This window comes from Parus major, chromosome 7 (genome assembly GCF_001522545.3).
Source record: "Parus major isolate Abel chromosome 7, Parus_major1.1, whole genome shotgun sequence".
In the NCBI taxonomy this organism is placed as follows: Eukaryota; Metazoa; Chordata; class Aves; order Passeriformes; family Paridae; genus Parus; species Parus major.
In genome coordinates this window covers 31,981,010-31,994,613 of record NC_031776.1, presented here as the reverse complement: position 1 = coordinate 31,994,613, position 13,604 = coordinate 31,981,010, and the positions used below count along the sequence as shown (strand labels likewise).

Here is a 13,604-nt window from a genome sequence, read left to right as displayed (position 1 = left end):
TCTAATCCAACTGCCTGACCACTTCAGGGCTGGCTGTAAGTTAAAGCATCTTTTTGAGGACATCATCCAAATGCTTTTTAGACACATGATAACAAAAGAAAAATAGGGGGGGGAGGAGCAAAAAATTAATACCTAGCTGTATTTCATTTTCTATTGTAATAATACACTGAGAAACTACAGCAGGCAAAACCTGAACTTGGCTGCTGAGAAATGATTTGTCCAACAAATGTGTCATTTTATCTTCCCCAGTACATCTGAGGAACAGATTAAATTTTTACAAACATGTGCCTTAGTTAAAATAATTTTGCTTTTCCCGTTCCTGAAGTTAATTGAACCAAAAATTGTTTGTGAAATATCTCATTATGGAGCACTCCAAATTTCTGGCTTGCAATTAGTGATACAAATCAGTGCTCTATTCCCAGACTGAAAAAACCCAAAATATTAGAGCATTTCAATTAGCAATTTGAAACTGAAATTCCTAATTGAATTGATCCCAGAAAGAAATTCACTTTGGAAAAAAAGAAAAAGAACATTTGTAAGGGGATTTCATTACTGTGCCTGGTTTTGGAGATGGTCAAGGATGGCCACACCTTCACCAGCAGGGACTCCACACCAGAAGGAGCTGGTAGAAGCAGACACTGCCAGAAATCATCCAGAGTGTGCAGCTCTTGTCCTGAGAAGCCACGGGCAGCCAAGACACAAAACCACAGCTTCTTGCTAGCCCTGAGTGCAGCTCATTTTTCCTGGGGACTGCAATCTCTGCCAAAAAGCTTTTTTCTGTGCTGGAGAAGCACGAAAGACTCTGAAAAGACCTGGCTCAGGTTATTGATATTATGGGAAAGCACAGTTATGCCAGGGAAGAGGAGATGGCTTTTCTTGTGTGCCACTTTTGCTGCTGATTCAGGTTTTCTACACATCTTAGGAAGCAATAGTAATTCATTATAAAAAAAACCCCAATTCTTAGGGCATTTTACCCATATATAGGAACAATTATTTTATCTTTTGAAGATGCAGTGATATGAGAACTGACAGAAATACCCAAAAACCTGTAAATGAAAGAGAACAACTTGGGCATTTTTTTCAGAGACTGTCATGAGGGGCTGTCCTGGTACCAGGCAGACTCAGTGGAGCTTCAGACCCACGGATGATAAAAGCATGAACCGAGACAGAAGTCATGCAGCTCTTAATACCTGCTTGTGTTTTAATTAATTTTCACTTTTAACAGCAATAGTGTTTTTTTTTCCAAAACAAATATAAATGGCTCAAAAGACCGCTGTCTTTTCTATATTTGTGCAATATCCACTTCCCATTGGCACCTTCCACACGTTACTAATTTCCCTTTTCCTCCTCCTCCTCTAGCTGTTCCCTCCAGAGCTGGTGAGACCAAGGAGATCTGAAGGAGCCACACTTAAAAAGCAATCAACCAAAATTAGAAGGGCTTTCTTCTAGGCTGTGTTTGGAAAGGCATCATCCCCCCTGAGCACATGGCACCGATGTCTGCCTGTGCCCTGCTCTGACACGGCAATGCAGGGGGAGCGGCGCCTGCCGTCACAGCATAATTTGACGACTGAATATTTCACTTGGAACTCCTTGGCACGGCTCACATGCCTCCTAAATCTCCCTGCTTGAAGTGTAACATTTTCATGCCCTTCATATCTCTTCCTGTGGGAACTTATGTTAAGCTTTGGAAAGAGTTTAAGGCACGCTCACTCCCCTCCAATGGCAGGAGCTGCTTACAACTCTCAAAGTCTTTGCATGTTGTCTTTATTAGGAACACTTCAGATGTTTGTGAGCCACCACTCATGTCCAAACTCACATGTAAATTACCCTGACCTGCTGAAGAATATCCTTTAGGCAGAATGTATTCCCTTCAGGCCTGTGGGGTGCTGTGGCACTCCCCTGGTGTCTGTAGGATGCAGATCCCGTGCACCACTTTGGGCATTGCATTGCCACAGCAACCTTTATATCTAAAATATTCCACATATCTTTCTGAAGAGATTCTGCTTCCTGGGACAGAAGACAGCATCCTGGAAATGGGGCTTTACACCCAGCACCTCCACATGCACCACTTGCCTTTCCCTTTTTTCCTGTGCCCCTTTTTCTTCATTTTCCCTTACAACCCACAAGTTTTTGCCCCTTCTGCCCGCTCAGTGACGATGGTGGGATGTTCTCAGAGGTTACTGATGAGAATCTGTGTGGAAAGAGAGGAGCAGGGAGTGGGAAGAGGGCTCAGCAGCACTGGATGTTCTCAGGGGAACCGTGTGGGCCCAGGCCTCCCCTCGGGGCACAGATGGGAGGTGAAGCTCAGCTCATGATGTTTTTGTTTCTCCCAGGCCTGACAATGGGTCAGAGGTGGAGGAATAAGAAAAATAAAGATCAAGTGATCCTGCAAGCAGCATGGCTGGCTGGGAGGGCTGCTCTGCCATGACCTTGGCCTCTCCAGCCCTGCATTCGCAGCAAGCACATCCAGCAGAGTGAGTTTTAATGGCACTGTGCAGCTCACAGCCACAAAACAAACTGCAGGCAGGACCACAGAAACAGACTGACAGTTTTGCAAACCACTATTAACAATGATTTAATCTCTTTTTTTTTTTTTTTTAAATGCTAGATGTTATGGCCCACTGTCACAGGCAGTTAGTTAATGTCACTGGAGCTCTGCCATTCCAGGTGGAAAGTGAGATGATCTGCAACCCATCAGGGTCTGCTATGGAGAATCACAGAATGGTTTGAGTTAGAAGGGACCTTCAAGACCATCTTGTTCCAACCCCCTGCCCTGGGCAGGGACACCTTCCACTGTCCCAGGCTTCTCCAAGCCTGTCCAGCCTGGCCTTGGACACTTCCAGGGATCCAGAGGCAGCCACAGCTTCTCTGGGCACCCTGTGCCAGGGCCTGCCCACCCTCACAGAAAATAATTTCTTCCTAACAGCTAATCTAAGCCTGCCCTCTTTTAGTTTAAAACCATTCCCCCTTGCTTTATCACCACCTGCCAATGCAAAAAGTTGCTCTCCAAAGCTGTGCTGAAGCTTGGCTATAAATTATAAGTTAAAGCCATGCTTTAATTTATACTACTTTATACTAAGTTTTTGACTAGAGTTTGAACTAATATTTTAATATTGGAGCTGAGCGTACCACCTACTGCCAAGACATTGCAAATGTGGGATTTCACAGTGAAATATCAATACAAAAGCATTGCTTCCTTGATATTACTTATCAGTGTGAGGTGCATGGATCATACAAAAGCCCTTGACATAGCCCTGTAATATTGCTGGAGTTAAAATGCATGAAAGCTTTTCATGGACAGTGCTGTCATTTGATTTTTTTTTTAATTACAACTTAATTTGGAGTCAACAGGAGCCTTGACTAGAAGCTCCTGCCTGCAGAGTCCATTTGTGCTTCAGCAAGAGATGCTGAAAAGGCCATCTCAAAGCTTCCCCAGAAATACTGTGGATTTCTCCCCCTCTGTGAAAAGCCATTCCTAAAGAAATGACAGTCATCTCCTCAAGCCTTAAACTGAAGGTGTATTTATTAGTTCTGAAGCCAGATGTGAAGAATTGTGTCTGAAGAGGAATTTTCCAGAAGGCCATGTGTGGGATGGAAGGGGCAGTGGGGGATGCCTGCAGGGAGCCTGGTTGTCAGCTCATACTGGAAGGAGCAGCTCAGTCCCTGATTGCATCCTCTGAGCTCCTTCTCCTGTCACAGCCCCAGCAATTGCCATTCCTGGCGTGGTGTCTTCACCTGCCCTCCTTATCTCTTTCCATGATCCCTGCTCTCCCTTTCCCTTTCTGCCCTGTAGGCCTGCAACTGCTGCTGGAAATAATATTTTTTAATACCATTTCTATCTCTCCCCTCAATCCAGCTGGTGCCATTGTAGGCAGTTTCCAAGTGTCAGTGCTTCTTTCAAATTCACATCCTTCCGCGAGATACGGACACATCCAACCCAGCCTGCTCACTCTCTCCTTTGTGCAGACTTTGTATTGTAAGTTATTTAAACTCCCAGCTATTTTCCTGATTAAATAAACCTGGGACCAGTTACTCTAAAGGCATCAGGCTTTTATTAGAAAGCTATATTATTGCCACCTTGTTATTTTGAACCCTACTCACCTCTCATCTTCCCACAGACAAAAGCCTCTGAGTTTCTTTATGTATAGGTGCATTCATGCTTTCATTGAGCAGGAATTCTCTTTGCAATCTCTACCCTGGGATGAGCCTGCTCTGCAGATCATATTTGGAGTTTCACTTGGGTTTGATTTTGTCTCTGCTCTGACAACCTCTGGCGAAGTTAATGATGACAAAAGAAGCACTTCAGGATTTGCTCCTGATTTCAGTGATAGGAGTCAGCTCCTGGCCATGTCTTCCTGTTGCAGTCACATCCAGATTCCAAGAGAACTGGGAAGAGTGGGAGAAGGCAGGAGAGAATATCTTTCAAATTAGGATACACAAGGATGGGTACAGTACATGGAAAGGCAAGAGAACTGGAATTGCTTACAGTGTATCAGTCATGGCAAAAGTAAATGAAGAAACACAGTCTTGCTACAGTTAATGAGTTTACAACTCAGAGCCCGGTGGAGAGACCTGGGCTGTGGATATACCCCTGGCTCTGGAATGCTGCTGGTGATGCAGGGTTAAAGGTCCAGCCTCCAGCCTTCAGGCACAAAAATGCAAATGTGGTCCAATTTTGACTACCCAGAGGCAGACATCTGCCTTAAAGGGAGCTTAATATAAAGTGTTGGAGCCACCTTTTCTCCAGACAGAGGATTTACAGCATGGGAAGAAGCTAAAAATGTTTTGAAGAGGATTGATGTTGTTGTTGTTGTTTACTATTAATTATTGTTACTATTACTTGTAGGAATTATTTTTTCCCTTAGTGTTATTTCTTGCAATTTTCACCAAGCATTTTCTCACTCCAGAGCAAGGGAGTGGGATCTTTTGCAGTCATTCCAAACCAGGGGCAAATCTCTGTCTCAGGTCCTGCAGCTGAGGCCAGCAACACAAAGTGCAGCTGGGGAGATGCTGGGGTGGCAGTGACATGACAACATCATGAAAAGCGTTGATAAAAAAAAATCACCTTTTTTTTCCCATTAATCAGCTCTGTTAGAGTTGGATGTGCCAGCTTTCCTGAGAGAAGTAACCTGCCAGACACCCAAATATTGGCTGTTTAATTTTCCTGAAGTTAATGGAGGGAGTGCCCGTAATTACACGTGGCCTCCTGTAAGTTTTCAGCTTTTGTGATGAAGTAGGAGGCAGCATTATGGCACTTACAGCTATTGATTAGTTAAGCTAATGGACTGAGACTGATTGAATCTATTGCCACGGCCAGGGGATTCTGTGTGGTGTTTCTTTTATGAACTCAATAGAAAACACCTCTCAATCTGCAGGGGGAGAGGTGGGGGACCAGGGAGGGCCCAGACTGCTGCCACCACACAGTGAGTTTTTCATCTCCATGTGGCACCACATCCAAATGTCTTCAGACCGAAACTGCTGTGTTAATCCTTGTCCCACTGGTGTACTTCTCACTTGGGATCTAATACAGAATATTCATGGGCCCTGCAATCATCTGCAAGAGATGGAAGTTTTAAGAGAGCGCAGAAATGTCTGGGATACAATAAATGCCTGAGGACACTGAGGGAACGGCATTAAGGGTTCATTAACAGAGTTCAGTCCTGGGCTCCCTAGGCAATTGTTCCCTTGAACAATCCCAGTCTCTCACATCACACACATGTTTGAGGTGATTTCATGTAGATCTTCAATTTTACATCCAGTGCTGAAGGCCAAGCTCACCAAGTTTACCACTGCACCTGAATTTCCTTTTCATTACCAGGATGCACCCAATCCGCCTTCCAACTGTTTATTTTTGGTAGGCATTCATCCCAAATTTATCTCCTAAAATTCTGTACCTCCTGGAGTGCAAAGGGGAAGAGAGAAACCACTTCCCTCAGCCCAGACTAAAGGCTGATCAGCATCTTTTCCATCCATGGAGACATCAAAGCCACTTTGCTTTGCAGGGCTGCCAACACTGTCCCCACAGGCCACTCAGGCTTCTGGGGACAGCTTTGCTCCGTGCCATTCCCCTGCTCCACAGTGAGTGCCAGACAGCATGGAAACTACTCCTGTCAACAGCTTCCAGGTTTATTATTAGATTGGGATTTCAGCTGACAACAACACTGAGACAACCAGTTTGACTTGCACAGCTGCTGGCTTGTTGGTGTGCAATATTTTCATTATGTGTCAAGGGTGGTGTAACTTCAGCACGGTGCAGAACATGCAGATTGGAAACTGTCTGGCTGAATCATTCAATAAGTAGGTAAAAACCCCAAACACTTCAAAATAAAGACTTCTAGTCAAAAAGATGGATTTCCCAGCTCAGGAAAAAATATTAGGGACACAGCACAGCAATTAGGCATTAGAGAGATCCCTGGAGGACTGGCTCACATTTCTGTTTCCTCTGCTGGACCCACCTCATGTCAAAACAATGTTTATAAAGAATGAGCAATTATTTAATGGTCTGGCTAGAGTGTCCAATAGGTTGCTTAGAAGTGCTATAATTATCTATATGCAATAACAGATGAGTCACATGCTTATAACATCCCTCAGCCATTTAACAAGACATGAACCAGTAAGACAAAATACAGTCCTGATACAAACAGGGAACTTCAGATCCACAGCCAAGGCCCCCAGGCTCCATTGCCTGTCCATTTTGGGGATGTGTGTGGTGCTGGGGTATCAGCCTCTCTCCTGCTGCAGCTCTGGGCGGACACAGGTGTCCCACAGGACCCACGACAGCACCCTGAGTACATCTCTGCTGTCCCCAGGCACCCTGAACATGTGCAAGGCCACCCTGCAGCCTCCCTTGTCACTTCCCAGGGGACACAGCTGGTGGCTCGGTCACCTGCCCCTCCAGGAGCTTCTGGAGCTGAAAGACACAATCCAACACAATAAAAGAGCAAGGACTAATGAAAACTGATTTTGTGATGCTTTGCTGTTCCCTGCAGGTGGGAACGTGGCCGTCCATCAGCAGGGCAATGCTGACCTCTGCTGCTGAAAACCAAAATTATGGAAAATCACCTGCGACAACACCGACGTGGCCAGGAGGCTTTGATGGAGCGGCTACAACCCCAGGCAGGGGTAACATTCGGGATTGCACCTCCAGGCTTGCAAAGCAGAGCTTGAGGAGATGCTCTAACATCCCAGGGGGTTAAGAGCTGGAGCCAATCCTTTCCTGCTGGCTTGGCAGAGATGGGGGCGGTGATCCCACACCTGGAGACAGAGCTGATGTGTCCAGCCCATCCAGCACACGGGCTCTTAGAGTCTGGCTGCAGAAACTTCAGCAGTGCTTTGCTCTGCTGGCTGGGAGGCACGTGGAGAGAGGATGTCACACAGACAGAAGTGATGCTTCAGTTTCTCAGGCAGCAATCGGGATTTTCACAATTTTTCATAGATAGTATTAGCTTGCTAAAACACAGTTATAAAAATACAGGTTATTCCTCTTAATTACACCTGGGGTTCAGTAACAAGGAGTGCTCAGAGAAGCACCAGACCTGGAGGCATTTTCTGGGGTCTTCCTCAAGGGTCAGGCACAGAACTTAATATTCCTATTAATGATCTTGGCAGAAAAGAGAAAAATGTGCTGATGCCCCAAACTCTCTTCAGCAGAGAGGAGAACTGGGATAAGGTACTGAGAGGAATGGATGTCCTTGAAAGTACAGTTCTGGGATGGGAAGAGGTGAGGGACTGCTCTGCTCCAGCATGAGATGGGTCTGTGGTGCCACAGTGATTACACAGCCAGGTGAAAAGGGCAAGGGGAATGCTAAGATGTATCAGGTGGCTGAGGTACTTCCCATGGACATAGGGAAGAGTGAATTTCCAAATTAACTGAGACCAATTTAGTCAACCTGGCTTACAGAGGAGCTCTCCCACAGATATTGACAGCAGCATGACCCTCTCCCAGGCACTGTGAGTGTTCCCAAGGTTTCCCCACTCCTGTTGTTCCTTCTGGTCGCCCCTGAGCTTGTTACGATGGGCACAGTGAGCAGGGTTAAATCCATAATGGTTTTGTACTTTGGTTTTACACATTTTGTGGAAAATGCAGTGCCCAGCCTAGCAAGATCTTTTGTAAGGGCTCAGGGCAAAAAGTTAATGGAAGCAGCTCTCTCCTGCTCTCCTTGCAGGGAAAATTTAGAGGAGCTCTGTAGCCTCCCAGGCACTCCCAGAGATCCATCCTCAGTCCCTCAGCTCCAATTAGAGAATAAGGAAATAAGATGGGGTAGAAGTTTCTGGATTCAGATCCACCAGATTTGGCAGGAAGAGAGAAGGGTCCAGGTGAGGGATAACTGAAGCAGTGGCATTACAAACCTGTTGTAGCTCTGACAACTGATTATTTGCTGATTACAGCTGCCTAAACTACTACACTTGAGGAACACTGAGGGCCTTCAGCTAGAAAAGCTTTGTAATCACACCCCAAATTGAAAACATTCCATTTGTTCCTGACTGCTTCACAGGTGACACAGAGCAAGGCATCTGCAGTTCTTGAGCAGCCAAGGTGTAAAGGCAAAGCTCATAAGCTCATGTGTTAACTCAAAACCCTTGGGGATGGTTTGCCATCAGTCAGGTCTGCTGGTATCTGCATAAGGACTTTTATTTATTGCTGCTGCTAATCCACAGCTGGGCAAACACACAAGTGAGTGACTCCTGTAGGGAAAAGGAAGAGTCAGGGGCTCAGCAAATGGTCACCAGCTCTCCAGCACACAGAGAAAGCCAGCAGCACTCCACCCTGAGTGAGCTCTGGCTGAGGGATGAGCCGTGTAACCCTCTGCTGCTCCTCGTCAGAGGCAGAATTATGTGTGTTTGTGGTCAAGGTGGTCTATCCTGGGACGTGTATTTCTTAGTCATTGTCACAAGGGCTAATTTATCTCTGGTAATTAGTTTCTGTGCCTTGGAGCAGTGAAGCACAAATAAGCATTTAACATTGATCTATTGCAGCACTTCCCTGGGTAAATAGATGGCTCTGGCGTTGGCTGGTGCTGATGCATCGGTGTCTTTTACAGTCAGAGGAGTCACTCAAGCATCAGCTCAGCCACAAGCCAAAAAAGCATGTCTGAGCTTCTAAACCAACTCAGGGAATGTGTCTTCTCTGACCTGCTTGTGCTCTGGGAGACAGCAGCATATCCCCCTGCCTGCCCTGAGGCACAACCCAAAGTGCCCTAAAGAGGAGATCAAATCAAGGAGCACGGAAAACTGGGGCCAGCAGAAATGTCCTTTTCTGTTTTGAACCTCCTGATGGCTTGGGTTCAAGTCTCCCAGCCACTGCAGCCCCTGCATGTCCAGCTCAGGACCACAGTCTGTAGTAATTAACCTGATGCCAGTTTTCAGGCAATTACATGTGATTATAAGTGTTTTACATTTAGATGAGCACCCACTCTAATCCAAGCTCATCCCTGGGACCACCAGGGAAACAAATATAAATATTAGCTGGTTTAGCCCCAGGTCTAAATGTCTGCTAAAAAATGAGCAAAGAAACTATGTTTTTGTTAAAAGAACCTATACCAAGACATTAATTGAAAAGAATGGAAGTAGTGGTTTTTAGTCTACATGGAATAGAAACAGAAATAATAACTAAAAAAAGCATGATTATACACCAACAGTTAGTGGACTGGTGGACTACAAAATACCCATTAAACTAGAAATAAATTATAGGCAGTAAAATCTGTTAGAGCTAGTACAGTTTTTCACTTAATTAAATGTGTTGTTATTATTTGATGGGGACATGCTTTATTCTGTGATACCTCATTATTTCTCTGGAAAAGTTGCCTGTTCATCTTTATGACTGTGAAATTAAAAACAGGCCATAAAGTCTCATTTTGATTGAGACACTCTTCCAGAATATGAAAAGAAATATTAATTCAGTGCCACCACCTGGATGCACTAGGCTGGATATACCAGCTTTTCCACTACCATATTGAACAAAGTGCAAGTTAAAAACTATTCCTTCCTGCCACAAGCAGTAGGAGAAGTATGAGCAGCTTGCAGTGCTCAAAAATTATCCCAATTCTTTGTCTGAGGTATGAAACTGGGCTGCACAACTTCAAAGTGGTTAATTTTATCATGACCCCAGAACCATGTTGCAGCTGGAAAATAATTTCTCCCTGGCTATTAGCTCCATTGTCCTCATTAAAGATCTCTTTTTTCCTGGTTAAACTGGAGATGAGGAAGACTTGGAGTTGCTATTCATGATGACTTAACTGAATCATTTCATAGCAGTGGACAAGTTGTAGTGGCCAATATTTAAAATTCGGGAATTTCAGTTTATCAGCTTAAATCCTAACCTCCAGGTATGTTTTATTTTTTCAAGGCTGCAAAAAATATTCACTGGCATGATGAAAATCAAATCACTAATATGAGTTTTTAAAACAGAGGTAGGAGCTAGGTAGATAATTTTGGGTGCCTTCATTTGGAGATGGTATCCCACTTTAGAACCAGTTCTAACTGCAGGAAAACAGGAGCTCCCAGTTTTATAAAAGAACCAACACATCATAAATATATGGTTTTTTAAATCTTCTTATCAATCCTTCTGACTTTTTTTCCTCCCTCTGGATTTGTTTTGGTCTGATCACTTCTGCTTTGGTTGAACTTGGACATTTCTTTTCCCCTTTCTGACACTTTCTATCTTGAGATATCCAAAGCATAGGCAAAGCAGAAATGAAACATCACAGGTGGACTTCCAATCCTGTGGCATAAAGAGAGTCACAATTAAACAAAACCAATTGAGGGCCTGGTGTATTGATGAATAAAACATGCTTTGATAAAAGAATGTGCCCAAGTGCAAAGTATCATTATAACATAGTGGGAAAAGTATTCTTTCCTCAATCCAAATTTCTCAGAGACAGAGGAGTATTTTTAGACTACTATTACTGAAATCACCATCAAGGTGTTCACCAAGGTAGTTACCCACCTCAAAAATACAGGTTATCAAATAAAACTCCATTTCCAAGTGTTTCAAACGTGGAATTTTCTCAGCTGCAAATTCAAAGGGAAGCGGATGCCTAGGAGCTTTATTATAATTTGAGAAGTTATTAAAGACTGGGATCATCAGGAGAGAGCACAGTGGCAGATCAGGTTGAAAAGTACAAACCACTTTTTTTTCCTTTTCCTGACAAGTCAAATATCAAAATAAATTCTCTTCAGGCACATTCACATCCATTTTCATCAGTTTCCTCACAAGATTTTATTGGCACAAATGATCACAGGAAGCAAACTTCACACTGAAACTGTTCTGCCCACCTTGGAAGGGTAACTTCATTAGGCAGGATTAATTGGATGAAGGCATTATCTCCTTTGAGAGGTCTTTTTCATGTCACCACTTAATAATGTTCACTCTATTTAAGCCAACTCAGGAGTGCAACTTTTCACTCTCACTCTGAATAGGCAAAACTCCACCCTTTTGTGTCAACTATTTTTATTTCCATTGTAATGAAACAACTGCCTGTGAGTAAATGATCAAAAGATGTTAAATGTTACAGCAGAGGCCAGAAAATGAGGTGCAGGAGGTTCAAAGGACACATTAAATCTGCTGATGTGACCTGCTTTTGCTCAGTGAACTTATCTGTGAGCATCTCAACTCAGATGTACAAGGCAACCTCTGTGCACCGCTTTGTGCCAGAGCCCTGCAGAACCTGGGACCAATTTCTGCCTTTAACCAAGAGCTTTAGTCACTTTTGGGGCATTGTGAGGCCCTCTGCACATTCATCAGTGAATGACAGCCTGCAGGAGAGATGCAGGAAATCACAGCTTTTATGAGCATCTAAAAGCATTGCCTCCTGTTGAAGTCATCTGACACCATCTCTGCTTAGGACTGAGAAGATTTAGAGCATTTGCATTTGATGTTGAAGGGTAAAAAAAAGAAAAGAAAGAACTCCCCTGCCTGTCAGAGGGGTGTCCCTCCATCTCTGCATCCCAGCAGGGACATCTGAGCCCTGATGGGAGTGATGGGGACTTGCACAGGTGAGAGGTTTGTTGCAGGCTCAGTGCACCGAGGACATTTCAGCTGAACAAAATACATTTCTTTCCAAAGAGCAAAAACTCAAGCAAGAAAAAACCCTTTGGTCTGTTCTGCATTCAATCCTGATCCACACACGCTGCACGAGCTTGAAATGCAATTAATAATGTCAGGCCCTTTTACACTTTTAGAGAAGTTATTTATTATGACTATTGTATTGGCATGACACTTATCACCTCAGTAATAAAACCTCTCACTTGCAGTAATGGATCCAGCCTCATGACCTGCCTGCAAGGAAAGGAAGGTTTTAAAGATGGAAAATTGGTTCCAAGCAAGATGAAGTGATCATGGCCAGCCTGGGAAAGCCAATGGCAGGGCCCTGTGCAAATACAGATACCCTGGGAACAGGGGAGGCCCTTAATTACAAACACAAACTTTCCTTTGCATTCTCAGACTGAAATGTCTCTCTGTTCAACAGCCAAAGGAGAGACTCTGAACAGCAGATTATCTCTGGAATAATTTCTAGCCTGATTTTGGAATCTGAAGGTGACTGTTTTGCAGTGTGAGTATATATGAAAGTTGGCCAGATGAGCCTCACATTACAGGAAATTATATAAAAAAAAGGAGGTACCTTTCACCAAGATAAAAAGTGACTGTGCAGAGGCATTGAAATGGATTTATTTCTGCTGTTTTTGCAATACACATGGAAAGAAATTGGGGAAATGAATGAGGAAAGGCAAGGAGAAGGGATGACAGCCTGGATGCAGCCTTCAGCACAGGAGGTTTCCAAAAGGCTGGGGAGGGTGGGGGAAGTATAAGAAGGTTATAGAATAATTGACTATTTTCAATGTTCCTTCTTTTCCTTCCTTCCCTTGAAAGTACAGGATTCTGGTCAAGGAGGAGTTTTTGTCTAAGTCTGAGTGAAATTTTATATATTCCTACACTTTCCAGGGTATGACACATAAATAAACAAGGCTCCAGTACCAGTAGAAAGGCTAATTATGTTCAGAAGCAATTTGTGGCCAAGAGATGGACCTGGAAGATTTATTTAAATTCCCACCAAAACAAGAATGAATTTGAGGACTATATTTGCTGGGGGTTATTTAGGGGGAGTGAAATACAGCTCCCCCATACAGCAAAACAAGAGTTTCCTCTCCAATTAACCCCTTTCCCTGGCCTTGTCCTGTAGGTTATATTAATGCCCTCAGTTTAAAATTTCAAAGCATCGGAAATAATAAACATTAAGCAGTGGCCCAGGGATAATTTACACAAAGTGCAGAGAAGGCAGGCTCTGGCAGAGCTTGCTGTTTTAAGACATTTGTAATGGGGTGAGAGGCTCCCAGTAAAACACCCAGAGGAGCTTTGTGTCACCCGAGGCTCTGAAGCAAGAAACCTGCATTAACATTTGGCAGGAATTGCAGGTGAGCCAGGACTGAGGCTGGCCATGACCCTGCATCTTCTGAGCACAGGAGGAAAGCTTTCTTTAATTTGGCTGCTTTGGGATGAGGCTGTGGTGGGGAGATGCTCTGCCAGAGAAGGGAGCAAGGAATGATAAGGCCTTGGAGACAAGCTGTAAGAATGAAGTGAGCTCAGGAAGAATGTCTAGATCAAAACT

At 44.1% G+C, this 13,604-nt stretch overlaps 1 long non-coding RNA gene across 1 annotated transcript; it reads right to left on the bottom strand.

The window, feature by feature from the left end:
- Positions 1–5,081: 5,081 nt before the first annotated feature.
- LOC117244712 lies at positions 5,082–7,910 on the bottom strand. Its single transcript, XR_004498275.1, has 3 exons — positions 7,536–7,910; positions 7,063–7,449; positions 5,082–6,910 (listed from the first exon to the last, which is right to left on the bottom strand). It is a non-coding gene; the product is annotated as an uncharacterized LOC117244712 (long non-coding RNA).
- Positions 7,911–13,604: the final 5,694 nt, after the last annotated feature.